This window comes from Lacerta agilis, chromosome Z (assembly GCF_009819535.1).
Source record: "Lacerta agilis isolate rLacAgi1 chromosome Z, rLacAgi1.pri, whole genome shotgun sequence".
NCBI classification, from domain to species: domain Eukaryota; kingdom Metazoa; phylum Chordata; class Lepidosauria; order Squamata; family Lacertidae; genus Lacerta; species Lacerta agilis.
This window is the reverse complement of record NC_046331.1, coordinates 44,631,927-44,655,219: the sequence shown is the minus strand read 5'-3', so window position 1 is coordinate 44,655,219 and position 23,293 is coordinate 44,631,927. Positions and strand designations below refer to the sequence as shown.

Below are 23,293 nucleotides of genomic sequence, written 5' to 3'. Positions count from 1 at the left end.
CAAGAGCCCTCTCCTCACCTGTGTTTTCTGGCAACTGGTGTTCAGAAGCATGGCTGCCTCCAACAGTGAAGGCAGAGCATCAGTCCTCGTGCCTAATCCACAGCCCCATTTTCCATGAATTTGAACCCAGCCATATAGTTTCTGAGTTTCTCTAAGCAGGGTTTGTTATGAGGATGCAGAATGTGAGGCAGGAGGAAGAAAAGCAGGCATTGCCATGGCCTCTTCCTCCTCCTTGGAGAACCACTGTGATAAATATACAAATAAGTTAAAGCACCGCATGGTTTGTCTTACCTATATATTGTGGGGGGGGGGCAGTCACCCTCTGAACCAGGAACACAGTAAAATCACGGCAGACACCAAGTGAAAATCACTGCTGTTGGCTTTTCAGGTCCTCTTGGGGGACAGAAAGAGGGGCAGGGTGGAGAGAAAGATACATGCAATGGTTAGTAATGCCTCGTTGACTCTATTAAACACGGAGAGAGTGAGGTCAGCTCCTGTTTCTGAAAGCAGAGAGCACTAATAAAACCACTTCTGCTGTTTTAATATGGAAGAAAAGAGGCTCTGGAGGAGTCGCCCCCCCCACCCCATCCAGAGGCGTCACAGAGGCCTGCTTAGAGGATGCAGCAATTGGGATGCAGGTTCAAGGGTCAGTTTTCAGCTCTAGGCAGAGCAGAATAGTTTTATGAGCCACAGAGCCCTTTTCTGAAGCCTGTTTCAGAGAGAAACTCAACTTCCACATGGTAGAGGATTACTATGCAGGAAGCAGCAGTGAAGTTGAAAGGGGAGAGCCCCTAGCATCCTGCATTCATCCACCACATGCAGACCACAGAGAGTATCATTGGTGCAGCAAAGCATTGGCACCTCTCAGTTGCAAGTCCCACAAATCTTGCGAGACAGGGGAGCTCCCAGTTGATGAAGGGGCTCTTTATTTGCATATGAGCGCAGGAAAGCCCCCAAACTTTTCTGGGTGTGATGGAATCATTTCAACTTCCCTTTCCGCTACTTTATTGGCTTATTTCTCAAAATTTACATATACTGCTCAGTTGTAACCAAACTTCAAAACGTTTTGTGAAAAGTAAAACAAACTCTCTCTCTATATATATATCCGTTAAGGAAGCATTTTAAAACATTTTACAATGTTCAAAAATAATTTTAAAAAAGCTAAAATCCAGCTGAAAACAAATGTCAGATTTCAACATGCCTTGATGTTCTCGCCTAAACAATTCTCAGAGTGGTTTAACAACCAACCCTTCTTCACAGGAAACTTTGGAAACCATAGCTCTGGAAGGGGAATGGAAGTCTCCTTTTTTTAAATTAACTTTTATTGATAAATACAACACTCACAAACACAAATCAAAACACAAAACTAACGTATTATACATATATACATACAATTCCTTAATTCTCCTGAAAGAAAACAATTAAACATACATTAACCCAAAGGAATATCAACTTAAATTATATAAAAACTAAACATAAAAACATACATCTTGACTTCCCTCCACCCATGTGTGGCTTCCTTTCTTTCTCTTCCTCTTTCCGCTGTGTTATCAATATTACCTCATCTTATACCCATTTCTTCTTAATTTTTTACTCTATATATTTCATACGTTGCATATTGATATATTTATACCAGAACAATGCTTTTTCATGTATTCCTTCACACAAGTGCACTCTATCAGTTTTTTATCTGACTAGCCTCTCACTACTGCTGTAAGTCTTGCTGGTTATATGTATTCACAAAATCTTATTTGCCATTCTCTTATTGAGGGTGTTTTTTCTCCCTTCCATTTTTTTGCTATAATCATTCTGGCTGCAGAAGTTGCATATAAGAAAACTTTTTTCCTAGCAGCAGGAATGTCAGTCGATATAATTCCCCAAAGGAATGCCTCTGGTTTTTTGTTACATGATATTTTAAGCATTTTTTAAAGTTCCTCTTGGATGTCAATCCAAAACTGTTTAATATACACACACTCCCACCACATATGATACATTGTTCCTATCTCTGTTTTGCAAATCCAGCACAAATTAGATTTTGATTTATAAATTTTCGCCAATTTGACCGGGCGAATACCATAGAATAGAATAGAATACCATAGAATAGAATAGAAGTCTCCTGACAATTCTCAGTACCCTTCACAAACTGGACTTCCCAGTTACAGGTGGGTAGCCGTGTTGGTCTGCTGTAGTCCAAACAAAATAAAAAAAATTCCTTCCAGTAGCACCTTAGAGACCAACTAAGTTTGTTCTTGGTATGAGCTTTCGTGTGCATGCACAGAAGGATTCTCTGGGGGGAGCCATAATCATTTGAACTAGAGTGACAGGGTGTTGCTTTAAATGTTTGGTGGAAATGCAGATCAATATTTTCTCTCGGGAAGCAGAAGTTAATGTGTGAAGGAGTCGTGGGAAAGATCCTCTATTCATGGAGCTGGCTCCTACCACCAATCCCAAGAAGCTCAGTAAGAGGAGAGGAGGGTGTTTTCAGATTAAATATCTCCTCCTCTTTTTTTGCCATCGTCCATCCAAAGCCTGAAGGATTAATTTACTTCCTTGTTTATCAAATTCCTTCCGTGCCAAAGGCTCTGTTTGTTGCTGAAAGATAATTCTGAAGTGAAGTGGCTAGTGTTCCTTAAAACTTATTTAAAGAGAGAAGAGATCTTGCAGGACAAGATTGCAGGGGTGGGGAGCAGGTGAAAGGGTACTTCAGCCTTCTAACTTAGTGGTTCCCAAAGCAATGCCCCTGGGGTGGGGGCAGGAGCAGGGGGGATTATCTAGGGGAGTGCTAAGAGGCAAGTGGGCAACAGAGGGGGGCTGGAGGTGTCAATGACTATCAGACTTTGAAAAGCTGGTATCACTGGATTATATCTGCTGAATTAATTAAATGAAATAGTTTTAATTGGATTCCGAATCAATGTGCAATTAATTGTTACTGTTTTGGCTTTTACTGTTTTCTTATCACACTTAGCGGGTTATGCAAATTGCTATTCTGAATAATGCTTTTTACTGGGTAGGGTAGAGGGCACTGGGAATGAGTTTATGTAACCAAGTGTATGGGGAAAGGTTTGGGAACCACTGTGTTAACAGGTTGAGTTGCTATTTTAGGGGGCTCTTTGTACACACCTGGTCCTGCAAGAGACACATATGCAGGTTTGGATTCTGCTTCTCCCTTCAGTTCAAAACATTTCCCAAGTGCTGCAGCACTATTACCCCCAGGTGGTACAATGGGTCAGTGTTAACCAGAAGGTTTGTGGTCCAAGCCCTCCCAGGGATAGCTGTGGGAATGATTCCTGCATTGCAGGGAACTGGACTACAGGATGATCCTCTGGGTCCCTTCCAACTTGCAATTCTGTGATTCCCATCATTTTGGATGGTGATGGACAGGCACTCTGGAAGCTGCCAATGGTCCATGTAGCTCAGTAGTGTCTGCACTGACAGACTGCAGTTCTCCAAGGATTCAGAGAGGGGTCTCCCCCCAGCCTCACCCAGGGATGCTGAGCATTGACCCTGGGACCTTCTGCATGCAAGAAATGTGCTCTGCAACTGAGCTCAAGGGCATCTCTCCTTCTGCAATTTTTTCATCCACACCCTCCATGTTTTATTCCATCATCTTTGCACTTCCTTTCCCCTGTTCAACACTTCCATTCTCTGCTCTAGCCAAACTCCCTTAAATGAATAGGCGCTTACACATTCTCCTTGCTTTCTAACACTTGTTAGATTAGGGCAAATGAACGGCATGCAGACTCAGCAGCAGCCAGAGCCATAGTTAATTAATTAATCAATCTACTGCATTTTCTACAAATAGGTCTGTGCTCAAAATGGTGCACAAAAACTCAGGAGTGGCTCTCAGAGCCAGAGATCCCCTGGGATAGCTCAGTGGGTAAAGCATAAAACTCTTAATCTCAGGGTCATGGGTTTGAGCCCTATGTTGGGCAAAAAGATTCCTCCATTGCAGGGAGTTGGGACTAGATGACCCTCATGGTCCCTTCCAACTCTACAGTTCTATGATTCCTTTGACTGGCAGCTGTTCTCTGGCTGGTCACTATGATAACATGATGCTGGACTAGATGGGCTTGTGGCCTGATTCTGCAGCACACTTCTTATGTTCTGCCAGAGACCCTGGAGAAGGCTCTTGCCCACCACCCAACAATGGAGCCTTTGAACTTTCTGCATGCAGAGTAAGTGCTCCAGCTGCAATTCCTCCCCAATACTTATATTAGAACAGACTAGAAAACATACCATGTCCTGCTGCCTTAGCATAAGAACCTCCATCGTGGGCTACTTTACTCTGAGTTGCCTAGAAGTTTAGCTGCTGCTAACACCTTTCCAACATCCATTAAATCTGGTGCAGTCTGAGAAACTATGAAATCAGCATCCTAGCAGCTGTGGCATAACCTGCAACTATCTAGTTTTTAAAAAGCCACACAATTATACAGACTTGGAACTTGCTTCCAAGCGTGCTTACAGGGAACCCACCCAAAAGACTGCTGACAGGCCAATGTGGCCGCAGTGTCTCGATGACAATGTTGCTATTTGTTCACTCAAGGGAGGCATTAATCACAAATTAGTTAAGCGTTGGCTTTTGCTTTCTGAATGCAATCAGATGCCATGACAAGGGAGTAAACCATGAGGCCAGGGAGAGGCCAGGGAACGCCCAGCTGGCAGGGCAATCCTGTGGGAGAAGCCGGCACAATTAGATCATGCTGACTAAGGCCAGACTCACAGCCCTGCCTAGGAGACAAGGGAGCAGGGAAAAGGCAACAGCTGCCTGGTCTAGAGCATGATCTGTTTCACCTGATGAATGGGCTGCCACCATGTTTCAGCTACTGTCAAATGCTTGTGTGTGTGTGTGTGTGTGTGTGTGTGTGTGCCATTTGCAGGTCATAGTTAAAGAGCCCTGGCATACTTTCATTTCCACATGAAGTAGCTACTAATGTTCACAGGCATGCTCCCAATGGGCGGTGCCCTATGTGCATGCCCACGTTTCACTTTGCTCCTTCATATGCTGTGGCCGACCCTCTTAAAGCCACCTCTGCTCACATCCTGCGGCAGCTATCTGGAGACTTTTTCATCCAGTGGGCCAGAGGCAGAAGCAGGTGGAGCAACAACTGTAAGACTGCCTGTATTTAATTATTGCATTTCTATCCTGCTTCCCCCACCTACCCAAGGAGATCATGGTGGCCTATCTCCTCCTCCTTGTTCAATCTCCACAACAACCCTATGAGGCAGGTTAGGCTGAGAGGCAGTGACTGGCTGGAGATTACCCAGTGAGCTTCAAGACCGAGTGAGGATTTGAACCCTGGTCTTCCAGGTTCCAGACACTCTAGCCCAGGGGTCAGCAAGGTTTATCTTGCCTGGGCCGGATCGGTCCCACGAAGATCCCTCTGTGGGTTGGATTGCACACGCGCATGAGCGTGCACGCTCGTGATTTTCGGTGTCTGCACGTACACAGACACGATTATCGGCGCTGCAGAAGCGAGTTCCCGCGTCGTGCTGCACCGGATTAGTGCAGTGCATGGGCTGGCAGCTCAGTGGCGGCTCGTGGGCCAGTCAAACAACCTCCGCAGGCTTCTGGCCCATGGGCCTTAGGTTGCTGACCCCTGCTCTAGCCATTAGTAGGCTAGTTTCTTCCTTCTCTCCCCCCCCCCCCTCAGTCAAGCAAGAGGCATTATCAGAAGTCAACAGCACATTTCCTGCAGGGCAGAAGCCCTCAAGCAGCGAGTGTGGGGCAAAGCAGGGCTAGACAGTAAGTTCTGGAGGATCACATTTGAGGGCCCAAAGTCCTGTATTCTTGTATTACAGGAAGGGGAGAGGTGACAGGAAGTGAGATGGAGAGGTGGCCATCAAGACCCTGGTCGGTCAAGAGGCAGGCATAGATCTTACGAAAGGCAACTAAAGGGAGGGCAGGGAAGGAGGGAGAGAGCTCACGCCACCAGGTTGGACGTGAGAGAAAGTGCCACTGCCACCCCAACATCAGCACACACCACACACCAACCCAAAACAAAGTCAGGTCCTGCTTGCAGGCTTCCCATTGGGGCATCTGGTTTGGTCACTGTGGGAAAAGGGTGCTGGGCTGGGTGGGTCTTGGTGTTGTGTTCCTACGTTCTTAAGATCATGGTTCCACCTCTAGAGGCAAGGATTTTGGCTTTCCTGCAGCATGATTCAGGGTACCGTAATCTCTTTGATTGAAAAGAGTTAACACCGGGGCTTAAGCTAATAGTGTTTCTTAAATTTCTGTGCTCAAGAGAGGGGTGTTGGGTGTTGCCCATCCTATGCTCAGTGCTTGGGGGAGGAGCCTTGCAACATCTGGTTTAAACTCATGTTTATTTATTTTCCCTTTGGGTAGCCACCATTGGATTGTATATTAGATGACTGCTTGTAAACAAGCCAGCCCATGACCCGTGGATATTTCAAGCTGTGCCAGAGCTACACGAAACAGCAAGCAGGGAGGAAGAGTCTGTCTGCACAGGGCGAGCCTCTCTCTTTAGGCCATTTGACACTAGCATACAGAATTATGAGTATTTTACGAAGTTCTAGCTAGTTCTTAAACATTTGAGCCTGGCTCACAAAAAGGGCCAGGTGTGACACCAAGGAATCTGAATTAATTTTCCCACCTGTGCCTTACCGGCTGGTTTCATACAGACAATAGACATGAATCATTAATGGAGAAATATGCTATTAATTATGCTGAGGGTGTCCTTTCCTCTAACCAGAAGCAAAGCGTAATGGAAATTTCTCCTGTGTTGATCACAACAGCTAGTGCAAAAGGAGCTTCCCTTCTTTCACATTGCAAATGCACCTCAGCAGTTTGCTTGGTTCTGGACTACAGCACCCAGAAGTTTCAGTCTGGGATGGGAGTTGTAGTCCAAAACATTTGGGGATGAAACTATGGAACTCAAGTCCCACAGGAGGCAGTAATAACCACCAACTTTGATGGAGGAGACAACTATTGATGGCAACTATCCACAATGGCTATGCTCCACCTTCACAGCTGGAGGCAGCAATGCCTCTTGAGTACCAGTTGCTGGAAGCTGCAGAAGGGAAGAGAGGTACCCCAGTGCTGGAGTCCCACTTGGGGGATTTCTATTACCATTTGCATCTGGTTGGCCACTGTGAGAACAGGATGGATGCTGGACCAGGTGGGCCATTGGCCTGGTTTTATGTTCTTATCTATAATAATAATAATAATAATAATAATAATAATAATAATAATAATAATAATAATAATAATAATAATAATAATTAATAATAATAATAATAATAATAATAATAATAATAATAATAATTTATTATGTATACCCCACCCATCTGGCTGGGCCACTCTGGGCGGCTTCCAACGAAATATTAAAATACAATAATCTGTTAAACATTAAAAGCTTCCCTAAACAGGGCTGCCTTCAGATGTCTTCTAAAAGTCTTTGACATCTGGTGGGAGGGCGTTCCACAGGGTGGGCGCCACTACCAAGAAGGCCCTCTGCCTGGTTCCCTGTAACTTGGCTTCTCGCAGCGAGAGAACCGCCAGAAGGCCCTCAGCGCTGGACCTCAGTGTCCGGGCGGAACAATGGGGGTGGAGACGCTCCTTCAGGTATACTGGTTCTAGAAATTAGTTCATCTAGGGGGTCATTAAACTGAAACATCCCTGGGCTTGTATCCAACAGTGCTAAGTAAGCATACCATTGTCAGTGCAAGGATTCTCACATGCACAATGAGATTTCCCCCCTATCCCCCCTCCATGCTCAAACATGCACCCTGTACTCTCCCCAAATATGATCTAGAAGGTTGGGGGAAGCCCCAGAACAGTTTGGGAGGGGGAGGAGGGAAGACAGGCAAGCAGGAGGAATCGTAGAGTTGGAAGGGACCCTGAGGATTATTTAGTCCAACCCCCTGCAAATGCAGGAATATGCAGCTGCCCCAAAGGAGGATGAAACCTGCAACCTTGGCATCATTAGTACCATACTCTAACCAACTGTGCTATCCATGCCATGGGGGCAAGTCCCACTGCACATGAAGAAATCATTATGCTGACGGGATGCTTAATTAGCACTGAACTGGATGCAAGTCTTCATTGACAGCAAAGATCTCAGGAAGTTTTCATTTCCTTCTGCATGCCAAGTATGTGCTGTGACCTCCTCCTACACTTCAGTCTGGATGCTCACTAGGCAGCTATGGGTGTTCTGTCTGAGATCTTATCTCTCCACCTCCGATACACACATCTGTAATATGGGGATATTAATGGTCAACATCTTTCTCATGAAGACTATTGAGAAGCACTTTGAACAGATAAGGCCCTATACAAATATCAGAGTTCTACAAATTTTGGTTGGTAACCAATATCCTGCCCTCACCCTTAAACACAGCCCCATGTATGTCCACTTGGAAGTAAGTCCCAATGGGTTTTGGCCCCATGAAATCATGCTTGCTGCCATCCTAAGAACATGGGGGGCAAGCCCCATTGAGCTTTGCAGGACCAGCTTATGACTAGATATGCACAGGAATGGGGTGTCTCCCAGTGAGCACAGGTTATGTCTCCCAGTGAGCACAGGGACAATCCTGTGCCCCCCCTTCCCCACAACCCCAAGTTTGGAGGTGTAGATGGAATCTAGGAGTATCCCCCCCCCCAGTTGCACTTCCCTCTGGAGGTCCTTCAAAGCCCAGTGCAAGTGCAGGAAGGATGAATGCCACTCCATAGTTAAAACAATGAAACTGCTTCCTGCAGGAGGTAGTGATGGCCAGCAACCTGCCACCGTCAAGGGTGGTACCGATATGTCTCTGAATAACCGTTGCTGGGATACAGCATTTGAAATTCAACAAGTGAATTTTGCACCTGGCTAGTAGCCACTTGCAACCAAGTGAAGATGCCTGGATGCCAGGATTGGCACCTGACGTCTCTACCATTAGGAGGGACATGCCTGGGGATCCTAGGATCTTGACTTTTTTCACACACTAGCAAGACATTCTGTAGAATTCTATCTGTTATATTTTATCTGCACATTCGGAATGAATTTCAGAAACTGAAAAGTCCTATTGGAAAATAGGACTTTTGAGCTGTCTGACCCCAAAATGGCAACTAGGCATTCTGTTTGGGCTTAAGAAGCCATCCTGGTTTAAGGAGCCATGTGGCGCCTGGCATATACCTGAATTTCTAACACTGGCTGGGAATCGAGTTGCACTCAGGTCCTGCTTGGGTGCTTCCAATTAGGGCATGCTCTTGACCACTGTCAGAACACAGTGCTAGACTAGATGAGCCATTGATCCTTGTTGGTAAAAACAATTTAAAACATTCAAAAATGATTAAAATCAATGCTAAGGTAAAAACCAGATTAAAACGCATGTCAAATTCCTACATGTCTGGATAGGCTTGGTAAGACAAACATATTTTCACTAAAAAGAACACAGTGAAGGTGTTTGCCTGATGCCAACAGGGAACGAGTCCCAAAGAGTGAGTTCTGCCACACTAAAATATACACTTCTAAAAATGTGAAGGCTAATACCTTTCACATCTACCCAATGTATCTTTTAAGAGAACTCTGGCCCTCCAGATGTTGCTGTATTAATACTGTTGTTGTTGTTTAGTCGTGTCCGACTCTTCGTGACCCCATGGACCAGAGCACGCCAGGCACCCCTATCCTCCACTGCCTCCCGCAGTTTGGCCAAACTCATGCTAGTCGCTTCCAGAACAATGTCCAGCCATCTCGTCTTCTGTCTCCCCTTCTCCTTGTGCACCTCCATCTTTCCCAACACCAGGGTCTTTTCCAGGGAGTCTTCTCTTCTCATGAGGTGGCCAAAGTATTGGAGCCTCAGCTTCAGGATCTGTCCTTCCAGTGAGCACTCAGGGCTGATTTCTTTAGGGATGGATAAGTTTGATCTTTTTGCAGTCCATGGGACTCTCAAGAGTCTCCTCCAGCACCATCATTCAAAAGCATCAATTCTTCGGCGATCAGCCTTCTTTATGGTCCAGTTCTCACTTCCATACATTACTACTGGGAAAACCATAGCTTTAACTATAAGGACCTTTGTCGGCAAGGTGATGTCTTTGCTTTTTAAGATGCTATCTAGGTTTGTCATTGCTTTTCTTCCAAGAAGCAGGCGTCTTTTAATTTTGTGACTGCTGTCACCATCTGCAGTGATCATGGAGCCCAAGAAAGTAAAATCTCTCACTGCCTCCATTTCTTCCCCTTCTATTTTCCAGGAGGTGATGGGACCAGTGGCCATGATCTTAGTTATTTTTGATGTTGAGCTTCAGACCATATTTTGCACTCTCCTCTTTCACCCTCATTAAAAGGTTCTTTAATTCCTCCTCACTTTATGCCATCAAGGTTTATTACTACTCGTAGTACTATTAGTTGCTGTTGTTCCCTTATAGTAGCTTTGCTTTAGGATGGTTTTGTTTCCTCTGTGTTTGCATGGGCCTTTTTCAGGGTGGAGTTTTATTTTTCTGTCCCGAAGCCCTTTCCACACATACTGTGGAAGTTATACAAACAAAAATTTGAAGAAAAGAAACCCAGTCACTTTCTGTTCCAAGTGACCTATACTCGGAAGAATCCGGGTTCAAAAAGGTTAAGCTCTCATATCGTCTAACTGTTTAGCAGCAGCAACAAGCAGAGATTACCAAAAAAAATAAAAATAGAATAAAGGCCTCTTGGAGCTGGCAGAGCAGAGTACTTACTCAATCTCCTTAGAGGTATGAGGAGTGAAACCTTCCCACATTCCTCTACCTGAAAGCCAGCAGCTTTCATGCATCTTTCAACAGTTCTTTCACTGGGTCCACCACCTCCCAAGGAAAAGAAACAAATAAAACTCAGCAAGGTCACCACAGCTCTCAAGCAGTCAGGCAGAGGCTGCCATTAGGCCACAAAGGTTAGGAACGAGATGGCACAAACAATGCAGATCATAAACAATACATTCTAACAGGAATGAAATAAAATAAATTCAAACTGCCAGCAAAGGCATTCCTAGCAAGAAAAAAGCAGCACACCTACACCAAGCCATTAGTGTTTCTGCAATCAAGGATCTTCTAATGCCCCAGGCAGTGTTTCCCAAGCTTGGGTCTCCAGCTGTTTTGTGACTACAGTTCACATCATCCCTGACCACTGGTCCTGCTAGATAGGGATGTTGGTAGTCCAAAAAACAGTTGTGGGGACCCAAGTTTAGGAAACACCGGACTAGAGCAAGGGGGAGGAAGCTTCTTTAGACTGGGGGCCTCATCTCATCTGGGGCAAAAGTGAGCCAAGTTACGGATTCCAGGCATGCAAAAGACCCCCTCCACACAGACACATGTGCTCCACACACCTCTCTCCACTCAGGCAAGCAAAAGTGGTTATCACTGATCAATTATGCACCCCAGCCAGGCAAAAAACCCAGCATCTTGAGGAAGCCCCAGAGCAGCACGTGAGAGGGGAGTGGCTTGAGGAGGCCAGCCCAAAATGACTACATTTGGCTCCTAGGCCTCAGGTTCCCCACCCCTGCCCATAGATCAGCTGTTTCGGACTACAACTCCCATGAGCTATGCTAGCTGATAGAAGTTGTAGTCCCAAAAAAACAGCACCAGGTTGGGGAACGATGGAATTAATGCTCGAACGCAAGTAGTCTTCAAAGAGAGAGAGAGGCAGGCAAGCAGGCAGGCAGGCACACAAACAGTGGGGTTGGGGCTTTCTGGACCATTTGGTAGGAGGAGAACTCCTAAAACTAATCAGCATAATTTATATATATATACTATTTATTAACTTGGCAACAGATTAAAACTGCCAGTCCTCAATGTGGGATGGGAGACAGAGGCTATCAGCTGTTTTCTTTGCTGCTTATGTTCTGAAATGGTTTGGAACTAGAGCCATGAGCCAGCCCCTCCCTGGCCAAGCCTAACGTTATCTGAACTGAGCTGCAATTCAGGCCTCACAGGCTATTCTGAAATCTTCTTTTGTCTTCAGAGGGAGGGAGTGAAATGGAATTGAGATTTCATTATCGGCAAACTTGTGAAAATTCTACATTATTGTTATTATTATTATTAAGCTCGTGTCACTGCGAAGATGTTTGTGTGTTGTTGTTTGAAGAAAACAACAACACAGCTAACAGTTAAGCTCTTTTGTTAAAATGTTTTCTAATATTGTTTTAGTGAACCTTGTTAATAATATGACAAAGAAATTACTTACAAAACTTGAAGGTTTAGAGTAGGCTAGGGCAGTGTTTTTCAACCTTTTTTGGGCAAAGGCACACTTGTTTCATGAAAAAAATCACGAGGCACACCACCATTAGAAAATGTTAAAAAATTTAACTCTGTGCCTATATTGACTATATATAAAGTAATTCTCTTGAATAGGAATCAAATAAACAATTTTTTCCCACGGCACACCAGGCAACATCTCGCGGCACACTAGTGTGCCGCGGAACAGTGGTTGAAAAACACTGGGCTAGGGGGTGTCCTTCTCATTTTACCCTGCAATTTCACATATCCTGCTTTGCAAGACAGATTAAGTGGGAGGCAGTGAAATACTAAACCCATTTTGGCTAAATAGCCATCTGAACCACACCTAACACCCCCCCCCCCCCGCCCATCAAGCTGGCTTGGAGAGAGAATCTTTTTTCGGGTTATCACACAATATAAGTAAGGAGTTGTCCAACTTTTTGTACCAGTGGGCACATTTTGAATTTTGAGAGAACACAGGGGGCACCAGTCCCAAAATGACTGTTGCATAGGGCAAAGTGGCCACCGTGGAGAGTGCAGCAAAACACAAAATTAGAGACAGTCACCTCCACAAACCTTACCATGAGAAGTCATAGAATCAATAGAATTGTAGAGTTGGAAGGGACCCCAAGAGTCATCCAGTCCAACCCCCTGCAATGCAGGAATCTCTGCTCAAGCATCCATGACAGATGGGTGCCCAACCTCTGCTCAGAAACCTGCAAGGAAGGAGAGTCCACAACATCCCAAGGGAGACTGTTCCATTATGTCCTACTGGTCCCAATTGTGGAGATCACAAGGTATTGATTTCACAGAGAGAGAGAGAGAGGTGCTACTTCTGTCTGATAGCAACAGGGCGCATTCCTCAGTACCATTAAAAATATACAACGTGACTACACCACACCCTCATTTCACAGAAATCACTCAGGAAGTACCTGCGTATTTTGTCTCATAATGTTCTATGAGAGCTAGACTTGCTTTCTCTTTAAAATAAAGAAAGCTCAGAGTCTGTGGCACATGCCTAGAGGCACCAATGAAATCCTATGGCCCTGCTGACCAGGGATGATGGGAATCGCAGTCTAGAACATGTGGGAGGTCACTAAGGATGGTCTGCATGCTGCAGGTCAATGCAATATGCATGTTTTGAAGGCTGAGCAGGTGTCCGTGTCCCTTGCCAAATCCCTTGAGAAGGAGATTTTCAAATTCTGCAAGAGGTGCTGAACTACAAGGGGGGGGGGTGCTCACAATCAATTTGGAGAAAATGTGTGCCAGTCGCTTCGAGAACACTGTCCAACCATCTCATCCTCTGTCGTCCCCTTCTCCTTGTGCCCTCCATCTTTCCCAACATCAGGGTCTTTTCTAGAGAGTCTTCTCTTCTCATGAGGTGGCCAAGGTACTGGAGCCTCAGCTTCAGGATCTGTCCTTCCAGTGAGCACTCGGGTCTGATTTCTTTAAGGATGTATAAGTTTGATCTTTTTGTAGTCCATGGGACTCTCAAGAGTCTCCTCCAGCACCATCATTCAAAAGCATCAATTCTTCAGCGTTCAGTCTTCTTTATCTCATTACTAGATAACTTAATTCTCGACTTAAAACATCAATATACTCCTGTCTAGAGCAACCCAGCAAATACCTCTCATTACCCAAATTGTAGCTTCACATATCAAGTCAGCAAAACATATTTACTTAGCATTCTCTGCAAAGAAGTGTCCCACCCCACTAAAAGCCCCCCCAAAAAACCCACTTCTCCTACTTCACAAAAATTAACTATCAGATCTAAAAGCAGAAGTGTGTGCAGAAGAATCACTGAGAGAAGTAAAAAAAAACCCTCACTATTTTGACTGGCTCTGTTGTAATAATGTATTATGAGTTTTGGAATCATTTTTAAGGACACAGTTCCTTTGCTTTTCCTGGGCTTATCCAGTGGTACCTCTGGTTACGTACTTAATTTGTTCCGGGGGTCCGTTCTTAACCTGAAGCGCCACTTTAGCTAATGGGGCCTCCTGCTGCCGTTGCGCCGCCAGAGCACGATTTCTGTTCTTATCCTGAAGCAAAGTTCTTAACCTGAAGCGTTATTTCTGGGTTAGCGGAGTCTGTAACCTGAAGCGTATGTAACCTGAAGTGTCTGTAACCCGAGGTACCACTGTATCTAGAAAAAATGACTTTGGGTGGAGAATGACAGGCCAGCATTGCTCTCATTATACTCATTGCTTTCTTGGAGAAGCAAACCAGAACTACAGAACTATTAGTCCGCCATCGTGGCCTGTCCAAAAACGTAGGCACTGCTCGAACCTGCTCTTATTTTTTCACAAGAAAAACTCTAATCTTAAGGTTTGTCTCCACTGGATTCCATCTCCTGTACGTTTCTATCAAAAGGACTGATTAACACACCAGCGGTAAAGAGGAAGTTAAATGTAAAAAGAGAGGGGAATCTTGCAAGTCAGCTTAACCTCAAGAATTCATTTTGCCACACTGCAGCAAAACTTAGCCAAGACTTCCCGCTTTGGATCCCCAAAATTGTTTCAGTCTCCTTACCTCGTCCCTGTCCAGATTTCAGAGGATAGCAGATCTGTTTCTTCACTTAGCCCCACAGCAAAATATGGAACATTCTTCCACGCCCAGAAAGTTAAATCTGGAAGCCCAGCATTCCTCTTAGAATTGTAATTCTAAGCAGCAAGTCACAACACTTCCTGCCAGCAAATGAGAGCATGCTGACAGAAGCCTGAGCCGTTTAAAAGCCCCCTCCCCACTGTCTAGAAACTTTGCATTACACAGCAAAACTCCCAGCAAGTAGCTCTCCTCACCTGCCTCTAAGCTCCAGGGCAGACAGATCACAGATCCGGCCCAGCAGGGTGGGGCAGCGGCTTCTCTGAAATTTGATTTGTGAATCAAACAGAAGCTTTCAGCTGCAAGCAGAGAGCAAACCAAGAATCATTCACAGCTTCCCTGCACATTGTTCCAAAACTTCAGTACAATAAAAAGGTACATTTTCAGGCATAAACTACTTCTAAGCAATGAGTTAGAACTTCTGTTTCATAGATTAAAATTGTGGGGTTTTTCTCCATCCCAGAAAAGGAAGGGAGTTCCTTTGTTCTGCCAGTGCTAATGACATGCAGCTTTACTAAGAAAAGATTTCACATTGTTAAAAGAGTAGTCCTGACCAAGGAGAGATTTAGCCAAAATGTTTCCCTGCTGCTTTTTTTCTCAGGAGGGAAGAAAGAGTCCTCCTTGAGCCAGGAAAGTGAGTCACCCTCCTGACTGGCCTTCCTCAGCCATGACCTAGAAATTTAGCTACTAGTAGCTAATTCTCCAGAGAGGTAAACACTTGCCAAGGTTCTAAGTGTGTCTGGATCCAAGATTTTTGCAGAGATTGCATTACAAAGATTGTAATGGGGAGTTCCTGTCTCCTTTCCTACTACAAATCACCACCCCCAAATGCCATTATTGGGATGGGGGATCCTGAGAACAGCAGGTGATATGGTAGGGGGCTACAGCTGGAGAAGGAGAAACTGGAGAAGGCTAATGCCATCCCAGTCCTTCTTTGTGGAAGGAACCCCATGGGACTAAGTATCAAGAAGGAATTCTGTTATCAGGCCTTTGGCTGCAAAGGAAAAGGAAATCGCTGGTCACATCATAGACTCATAGAATTGCAGGCTTGGAAGGGAGCCAAACCTCTGCAATACAGGGGATCAAATCAGTTGAGCTTCTCTATTTTATATGCCTGGACACTATTAATTTGGCTGCACTTGGCTCCACCTGTACTTGGCTCCAGCCCCATCAGAAAGGCAGAGGTGGCAAGGAACTGTACATTTAAAACATTGCGATGTCATCTCAACACCAAACAGGCTCTTCCATGATAGGAGTTCTGGACTGCTGGCTTCTGCATTTTTCTTGCCACTTTGCATCAGGCCTACTCCCTTCAGTGAAAAAGCACAACATATGATAGGCTGGTTAAATAGCCTTGAGGGACTAATTCTACCCTTACAACCGTGCAAGAGACAAGCAACATGCGTACCAGGTAAGCTAAGAGAGAGCTTTCAAAGCCCATATCAGTCTCCTCACAGTGAAACATGCGCGTGCATTTGTCATTTTATGGCCACCTAATAGACACAAAAGGCCTTGTTCACACATAACTTTTAGTCATACTTTTGGTCAGGCCAAACCTCAAATTAACCACAGATGATCTAACAAGCCATGGTTTGTTTCTGCAAAACTTGGTTTGCTTTTCAGAAGCTCTTGCTTTATGCTTTTATAGCTTAGGGAGCTTCAGGACAGGATGGCCAAACAAACCATGGTCAAGGAAGGGTGCCTAACTACGCTCAAAGCAAACCAAGGTTCATGAACCAGTGCTGCTCTTCTCTGAGGCTGAATTAAAGCATAAGGATCCAGACATAATTCTTGTTTTTTGTTTTGATAAAGATCGAAGCATGTAAGGAAATAAAAACCATGGCTCTTTTGCATTATGCACTGTTTGGCCCTGAGAGAGGAGCTGGGTGTGGGTGGGTGTCCTTTGCAAAAAACAACAACACACCAGTTCTCAGATAATCCAGGATTGTGAATATTAGGCTTGAAAATTCCAACTTTAAACTAGGAATATTCCAGCTTTAAACTAGGAAACTTTTTAAAATGAAATATAAGCATAAGAGAAATGTGGGAGCCTCTTAGATTGCAAGAACCCCCTTTAGCAATGCACATTACTCCCCAATGCTTGTTTGGCTTTTCCAGAATAAAAATAATTATTCAGAATTGTTGGGAATCAAGCATAGACTAGGGGGGGCTTAGAGGACTGGAGTGTTTTATTACCTGGTGAGCAAGGCTTCATTAACACCCTTCATAATATTCCCATGTTGAGGAACACCTGCTTTTAAGAAGATTTGTGATTCCAAAATTAAGAACGTGGCCCTCTCTCCAAGCTGTGTGGTCAAGCCCATTGCCATCATGCAGTGGAAGAAAAATAAACTTTGGATGCACATCAGTATGTTGAAACGGCACAGAAAACCTTTAGAAGCGCCTCCACAGGCAACAGAAGAGGCCCTGAAGCACAGGAAACGAAATCAGGGTTCCTAGGAAGGTGCCAGCTTCCATTTCCCTCGTCATTTCCCCAGCCACACCCTGAGCAGAGAGAACTGGAAGAAGATTTTCACAGACATTTCATGTTCTGGAGCACAACAGGACAAACTTAGCTGGGCAAACATAGCAGGGAACCAATCTTGCTTGCCTCCTTGCCTTCCTGAAAAATCTTGCACAATATTGCTAGGGATATCAGAGAATTTAAATGAAAGCAAAAACACGAATGGAAACGGCCAGTGTTCAGTTATTCATCCCATGTCCGGAACAGAAATCAATTAAGTTAATACAAGCGGTATTCATGGTTTCAGCCTGCAAATGATTACATTCATAACATCAAAATGCATGTAATGACTTAAGTGAGTTATGTAACTTTGCCGCAGCAGACAGCAAGACCAATAACGTAATATTTGATGGAAGATGAAAAGCAGCAGAAAAGAAACAGTGTTGCAAGCAACCAATAGCGTGAAATAAAATTTAAAAAACCCCACTGCCTTCTTAACATCCCTAGCTATTGCTAAGGGAGATAAGAGACCCATGCCACTCCAGCTCTAACCAGTGTGCAGAAAACTGAATCCTGTGCGCAGCAATTGGTGCCTTCGTAAAGTATCCAGCATATGCTATGAGCTTTACAAAAACAGAATGAACAGATCTCTGACTGCAGGCTCAAAGGAGGATAAAGCTAAAAGAAAGCAACGAAGCGCATTAGAAGTGCAATAATTAACCTCCGAGTAGGGAAAAGATCAAAGAAACCAAACAGAACACGAAGAAGAAAAAGGAAATTTTTAATCATTTCTCAAAAGTGGGACAAAGATGCCAAAGAACATCACAAGAAGGATGCTTATTCCCACAGCCACTTTCTCAGGGGTCGGGGAGCTGCATGGAGCAGGCTTTCCCTCGCGGTGACCCAGCAACCGATGATCATGCAAAGAGGGTGTCTGCACCAGACAGGCTGCTCAGAGTAGGCCACAGAAGTAATTATGCCTCCCAACCTGGCATGCAATTTAGGCAGCGCAAATCCCACTGAAGCCAATGCCCACCTTCATCCTGACAGATCCTTTCTCCCCCAACTGCCCAACAGTAACACAGAAGCAAAATGCTTGTGAGGAAAGACTGTCCAGCAAACCTGCAACAGATGTATATTTGGCTTTCATTACAGGGAATCTGCCTATACACTTACCCAGAGTTCTGAGATGCAGGAAAGTCAGTGACTCAGAGCTAAATTTAAAACATGCCTCCTTCTTTGTTCAGCTTGTCAGCATCAGGAAATGAATGGGTAGAAGCTTATTAGAGGCTCCAAGAGAGACATTTGTCTGCATTGTGCTCAGATTATGCTTTTAGCCTACAATTCTGCATCTCTCCGTGGCAGTAAAAGCAGGAAGAATGCACACACTTCTTGTTTTCAAGTGGTGCCAGTAGCTCCTATCTTTTGCTTCAGAGACTGCTACAGAAGACACCCACAGCAGCAGGGTGACAACAGAGACCTATAGTCCGGCCCCCCACAAGGTCTGAGGTACAGTGGACCGGCCCCCTGCTGAAAAAGTTTGCTGACCCCTGGTCGCAGCAGCAGGAGGAGGAAGACGGTGGCTCAGAACTCTTGGCAGCGCGCTTCTGAGCATGTGCATAGCGCTGCGCCCTCCCCAACTACAGCGAAGGCTCCTCAAGGGAAAACACGCACCCTGGAGGTTGTGGCTCCATTTTGCACACACCCACCCCTGACACCCCACCCAAAGCACTTCTACTTGGACACAAGTTGAGCTGAGGACTCAATGTGCTGCCCTCACCTTCTGAAGGCTCTGTGCTGGGGCGACGGCATGCATGCCCAGAGAGAGGGCTCTGAGTGCCCCCTCTGGCACACATGCCATAGGTTCACCACCACTGGTCTATACTGACTGGCAGAGGCTCTCCAGGGTTTCAGACAGGAGGTCTCCCCTCCACCCTGGAGATGCTGGGGATTGAACCAGGGACCTTCCACATGCAAAACCAATGCTCTACTGCTGAGCTTTGGCCCTTCCCACAGATGTTGATCAGGGAAATAGTGGGGATCCAGATATACAAAGGAAGGGTTTAGCTCAGTGGTGGAGTGCATGCATGGTCTGAAGGCAGCCTCACAGTCTTTCACATCCACACTTTGAAACAAAGAAAAGCCAGTTAGTGGGAAGCCACTGCCAGTCAGAGTACACAATGCTGGATTAGATGAGCAAATAGATGACCCATTACAAGACAGCTTCCCATGGAATACCCGAGTCGTGATTTCAACCCAGACTGGTCAGAGCCAATATTTTATCACACAGGGCTAGGCATGCTCTTCCCATGCACTCAGAGCCGTCTTAAGGGGATCTGCCGCCCTGGCGCGGCTATCCCTCCGGCGCCCCCGCCATGCCGCCTCTCCGCCGCCTCCCTCCCGCGCTTGCCGCCCCTTGGGAGGGGGGTGGGCGAGCGGGGGGTGAGGGGCGTGGCGCTGGAGCGGCGCGGGGCTCTGCGCGCCCTTCCAGTGCTTCCGGGATGGGAGGCGAGGGCGGCCGGCTCGCGCTCCCGCGCAGCTCGCGCTCCGCGCGCAGCTGGACGGCGTGGCGCTGCTGGGCAGTTCGCGCTGCATCGGGCGGGCGGGCGGCCGGCTGCGCGCGGGAGCGCGAGCCAGCCGCCCTCGCCTCCCAGAGCCCCAGCTGGAGTGCTGGAAGGTCGCGCAAAGCCCCGCGCCGCTCCAGCTGGGGCTCTGGGAGGCGAGGGCGGGCGGCTTACAGCCCGCCCGCCGGCGCGCGAGTGCCCGCCTGCCCGTGGGGGCGGGGGCGGGTTGGGGAGGAGGAGCCCGGTATGCCGGCGGGCTCGCGGGGGCGCCCCTGGGGCGCCCAGCGCCCTGGCGCACCGCGCCACCGGCTTCTATGGATGAGACGGCTCTGCATGCACTCTTTGTATCTTATGTCTTCATTAACCTACCTCACAGGGTTTTCGTGGGGAAGGGGAGAACCTTGCTCACCACCTTGAGCTCCTTGGAGGAAAAAAGGCAGGAAATATATAAACAAAGGAGTGGAATACTGTGCAGAAGACTTCACCAACCTGGCAGACTTCACATTTTGGATTCCAACTCTCATCCGCCCCAGCCAACGCAGGAGGTTGTAGTCCAAAATGTCCGGAGGCCACAGAGTGGGCAAAGGCCTTTGCAAAGCATCCCTGCAGTGGGAAGACATTGAGTAGCACCCCTCCTTTCCACTGGTCTTTGGCACAGACATCTTAAGATTACATTGCAAGAGCCAGGGCAGCAGCAGTGCCAACCACGGCACCAAAACAGGACCCAGAAATAATATATTCCAACCATAATTGAAAGAGGGGACATTCTAGCTGTAATCACAGGTGGAATTAAAGCCCCCAATCTTGTTGGTTCTCCCCACCAAAGAACCAAATTGGAAAACATCTAAGTGAAGAGTCACACACAGTCAACACATCTCAATAAGGGTTTGAAGAAGGAAAATGACCTGATGGCAGAAAAGCCTCATTAAATTGCTAAGCAGAAAGCAAATGACTATAATCATCTTGAGCAAGAGAACCATGGGCAGCAGCAGCAGCAGCAGCAGCTATGCCTCTGGATGAGTCAGGACAGTTGCCACAGGAGGGCAATTATGCAACAAAGGAGGGAGTTGGTAAATGCATTAACAGACTCGTTCTCTAACAGGCTATGCAGAAGACAGATTTTGTGCTCTTGTTCTGAGTGTTTACCTTTCTAAAGGCAGACAAGAGGCTACCTGCCTGAGCAGGTACCCACCACTTGCTTGCAGAAGTGTATGGGTACCTCTCTCTCTCTTCAAAGTAAGATCTCCCAAGCAAAGGAAAACAAGGTAGAAAAATAAACAGTCGACTCTTCCAGAGTGAACTGGCATAGGAATGACCTTTGGAGCATTATAGTATAGATTTGCCGGCCATTTCCTTCCGTTCTTATATCCAGTCACAACAGTGAAACCATATCAGCAAAAGATTGTAGGACAAAAGATGTCTGCATCTCATGCAGGAAGAAGTTTATATTGCAAAAGTTGACCAAATGCAGTTCCCACATAACATGTTTGAAAGGGGGCACTTCCTGCTTTTCAACACATCCAGTAATTTTATTTTTTAAAACCTTAAGAGTGAAATTGACAAGTTTAGACAGTTCCATCAATCAAGTGAATGATCAGGGAGAAGGAAAGCAGCTGGGACTAGGAAATCAGAAACAGTAAAACAAAAGCCCAGTTCTCATAAACATAATATGAGGTGGAAAACCTCTGTCTGGTCTAGATTGCTTCAGTCTGGAGCAAATATATATACAGTCATACATTGGGTTGTGCTTGCTGCGGGTTGCACATTTTCGGGTTACAGACGCACCGAACGGGTTACTTCCAGGTTTTGGCACTCGCACATGTGCAGAAGCACTAAATCGTGCTTTGCGCATGCACAGAAGCACCGAATCGCAACCGCGCATGTGCAGACGCGGTGCTGCAGGTTGCAAACACTGCGGGGTGCAAATGTGCCTCCCGCACAGATCACAATCGCAACCCGTGCATCCACTGTACTGCATGAGAGCTATTAGGGTGCTAAATCTATCCTTCTCCTACTTTTTGACATCTAGAAATTCCTCTCTCCCAAAATAAGGGAGCCAGCCTTCACCCACAGTCTAAACTGGTATGGTACAAAGAAGGTCACCACCTCATTGCTAGGTAGGTCTCTGAGAAGTAGGTGATAAAAATGAACAGGCTTTTTTATCCCTGCAGCCAGGCTTCCACTGAGACACATCCTAACCTGTGGCACATGGGTAGAGACAGTAGCTCAGGGCTTGAGCACAGGTTCAACCCTTGGCATCTCCAGGTTATAAAAGTTCCCTCTGCCCAAAACTCTGGAGAGAAGCTGCCAGTCAGAGCAGACAACACTGGACTCAATGGACAAATGGTATAAACAAGTTCTTATTTCCTTAACCATTATTGCAGCATCAACTTTAATAATGAGAAGCTGACTTCTTTGGAAGCAGAGGATAACAGAGCATGTATGTATCAGTTTCTGAATATATGATGGGCAGGATTCCTGAGTTCCAGGGGGTTGGACTAGATGACCCTCGGGGTCCCTTCCAGCTCCACAATTCTATGACTCTACATGCAGGCATGGAACTTCCTCATTGGATTCCCCACCACCACCAATATTCAGAGTAGCCTATTCTAAGAGGAAACGGTCTGAAACATTTCCAGTTCCTTTTCCTGAAATCGTTTATAAAATGATCCACTAGCCCCTTTTAAAGCTACTGTTTGTTTTGAACCTGGTTTTCTTCTCCTGGGTATCTCTCAGAAGGAAAGCAGTGAATTCCAGTAAGTGTCTCAGCATGGTTAAGAGACACAGCCCCCAGAAGACAGCACTAAAAACATAAATTATCAGTCTGAATAGTGAGGATTGCTGCTGCACTGCTGGATTTTATACCAGATTTTTTTCCCAAGAAAAAGAACAGAAGATTTCACTCTCTACTCATCATTTTGTCTCTGCTTGGGATCTGGCTGCAAGTTCCAATTTTTAATCCCCCCATCCTCTGGCAACTCAGGAACAAAATCAGGGTGCCTCTGATTGCCAGATGCTGAGGATATGCCTTGCTTGCCAAGCTTTCCAAAGTCATCTCTGGTTGACCACAGCTGGGGAAAGCATGCAGGTCTATCCAGGATGGCTCTTCTGGGGTGTTTTGGGCATCCAGCTTCCTGGGGAATCTAATGCAAAGTCCTTATGACCCACCTTATCAATTCAGGGATCACTTTGTTGGGTGTTAAACTTCCCATTTATGCATACCCTCTTCCAAAAATATAAAAAAGGAAAAATACATCAGAGCAGAGAACACCTGCTGATAACTAGCTAGCCAAAATTACCTGGAAGCTTGCAGAATGGCTTGGAAACAGCTAATGTTTAATGTGGCTCTTGAGTTACCTCAGTCTAGAAGCTCCAAATGTTCTTCAGGAGTTAAAAAAAAAGTTAAAATCCATGCTGCTCAGAATCCTCTGCAGATATGGGAGAACAGTGTAAATGGCTACTTACTTTATGGGGAAAGGGTTTTTTGGT

General features: G+C 45.9%; 1 protein-coding gene across 1 annotated transcript in view; it reads right to left on the bottom strand.

The window, feature by feature from the left end:
- The window catches only part of PLS3 (plastin 3), a 60,179-nt gene that overhangs the window by 23,481 nt on the left and 13,405 nt on the right, over positions 1-23,293 (bottom strand). Inside the window, exon 2 of the mRNA XM_033137099.1 lies at positions 292-391. The gene's annotated coding sequence lies outside the window, so the exon portion shown is untranslated. The remainder of the gene's footprint in view (positions 1-291; positions 392-23,293) is intronic.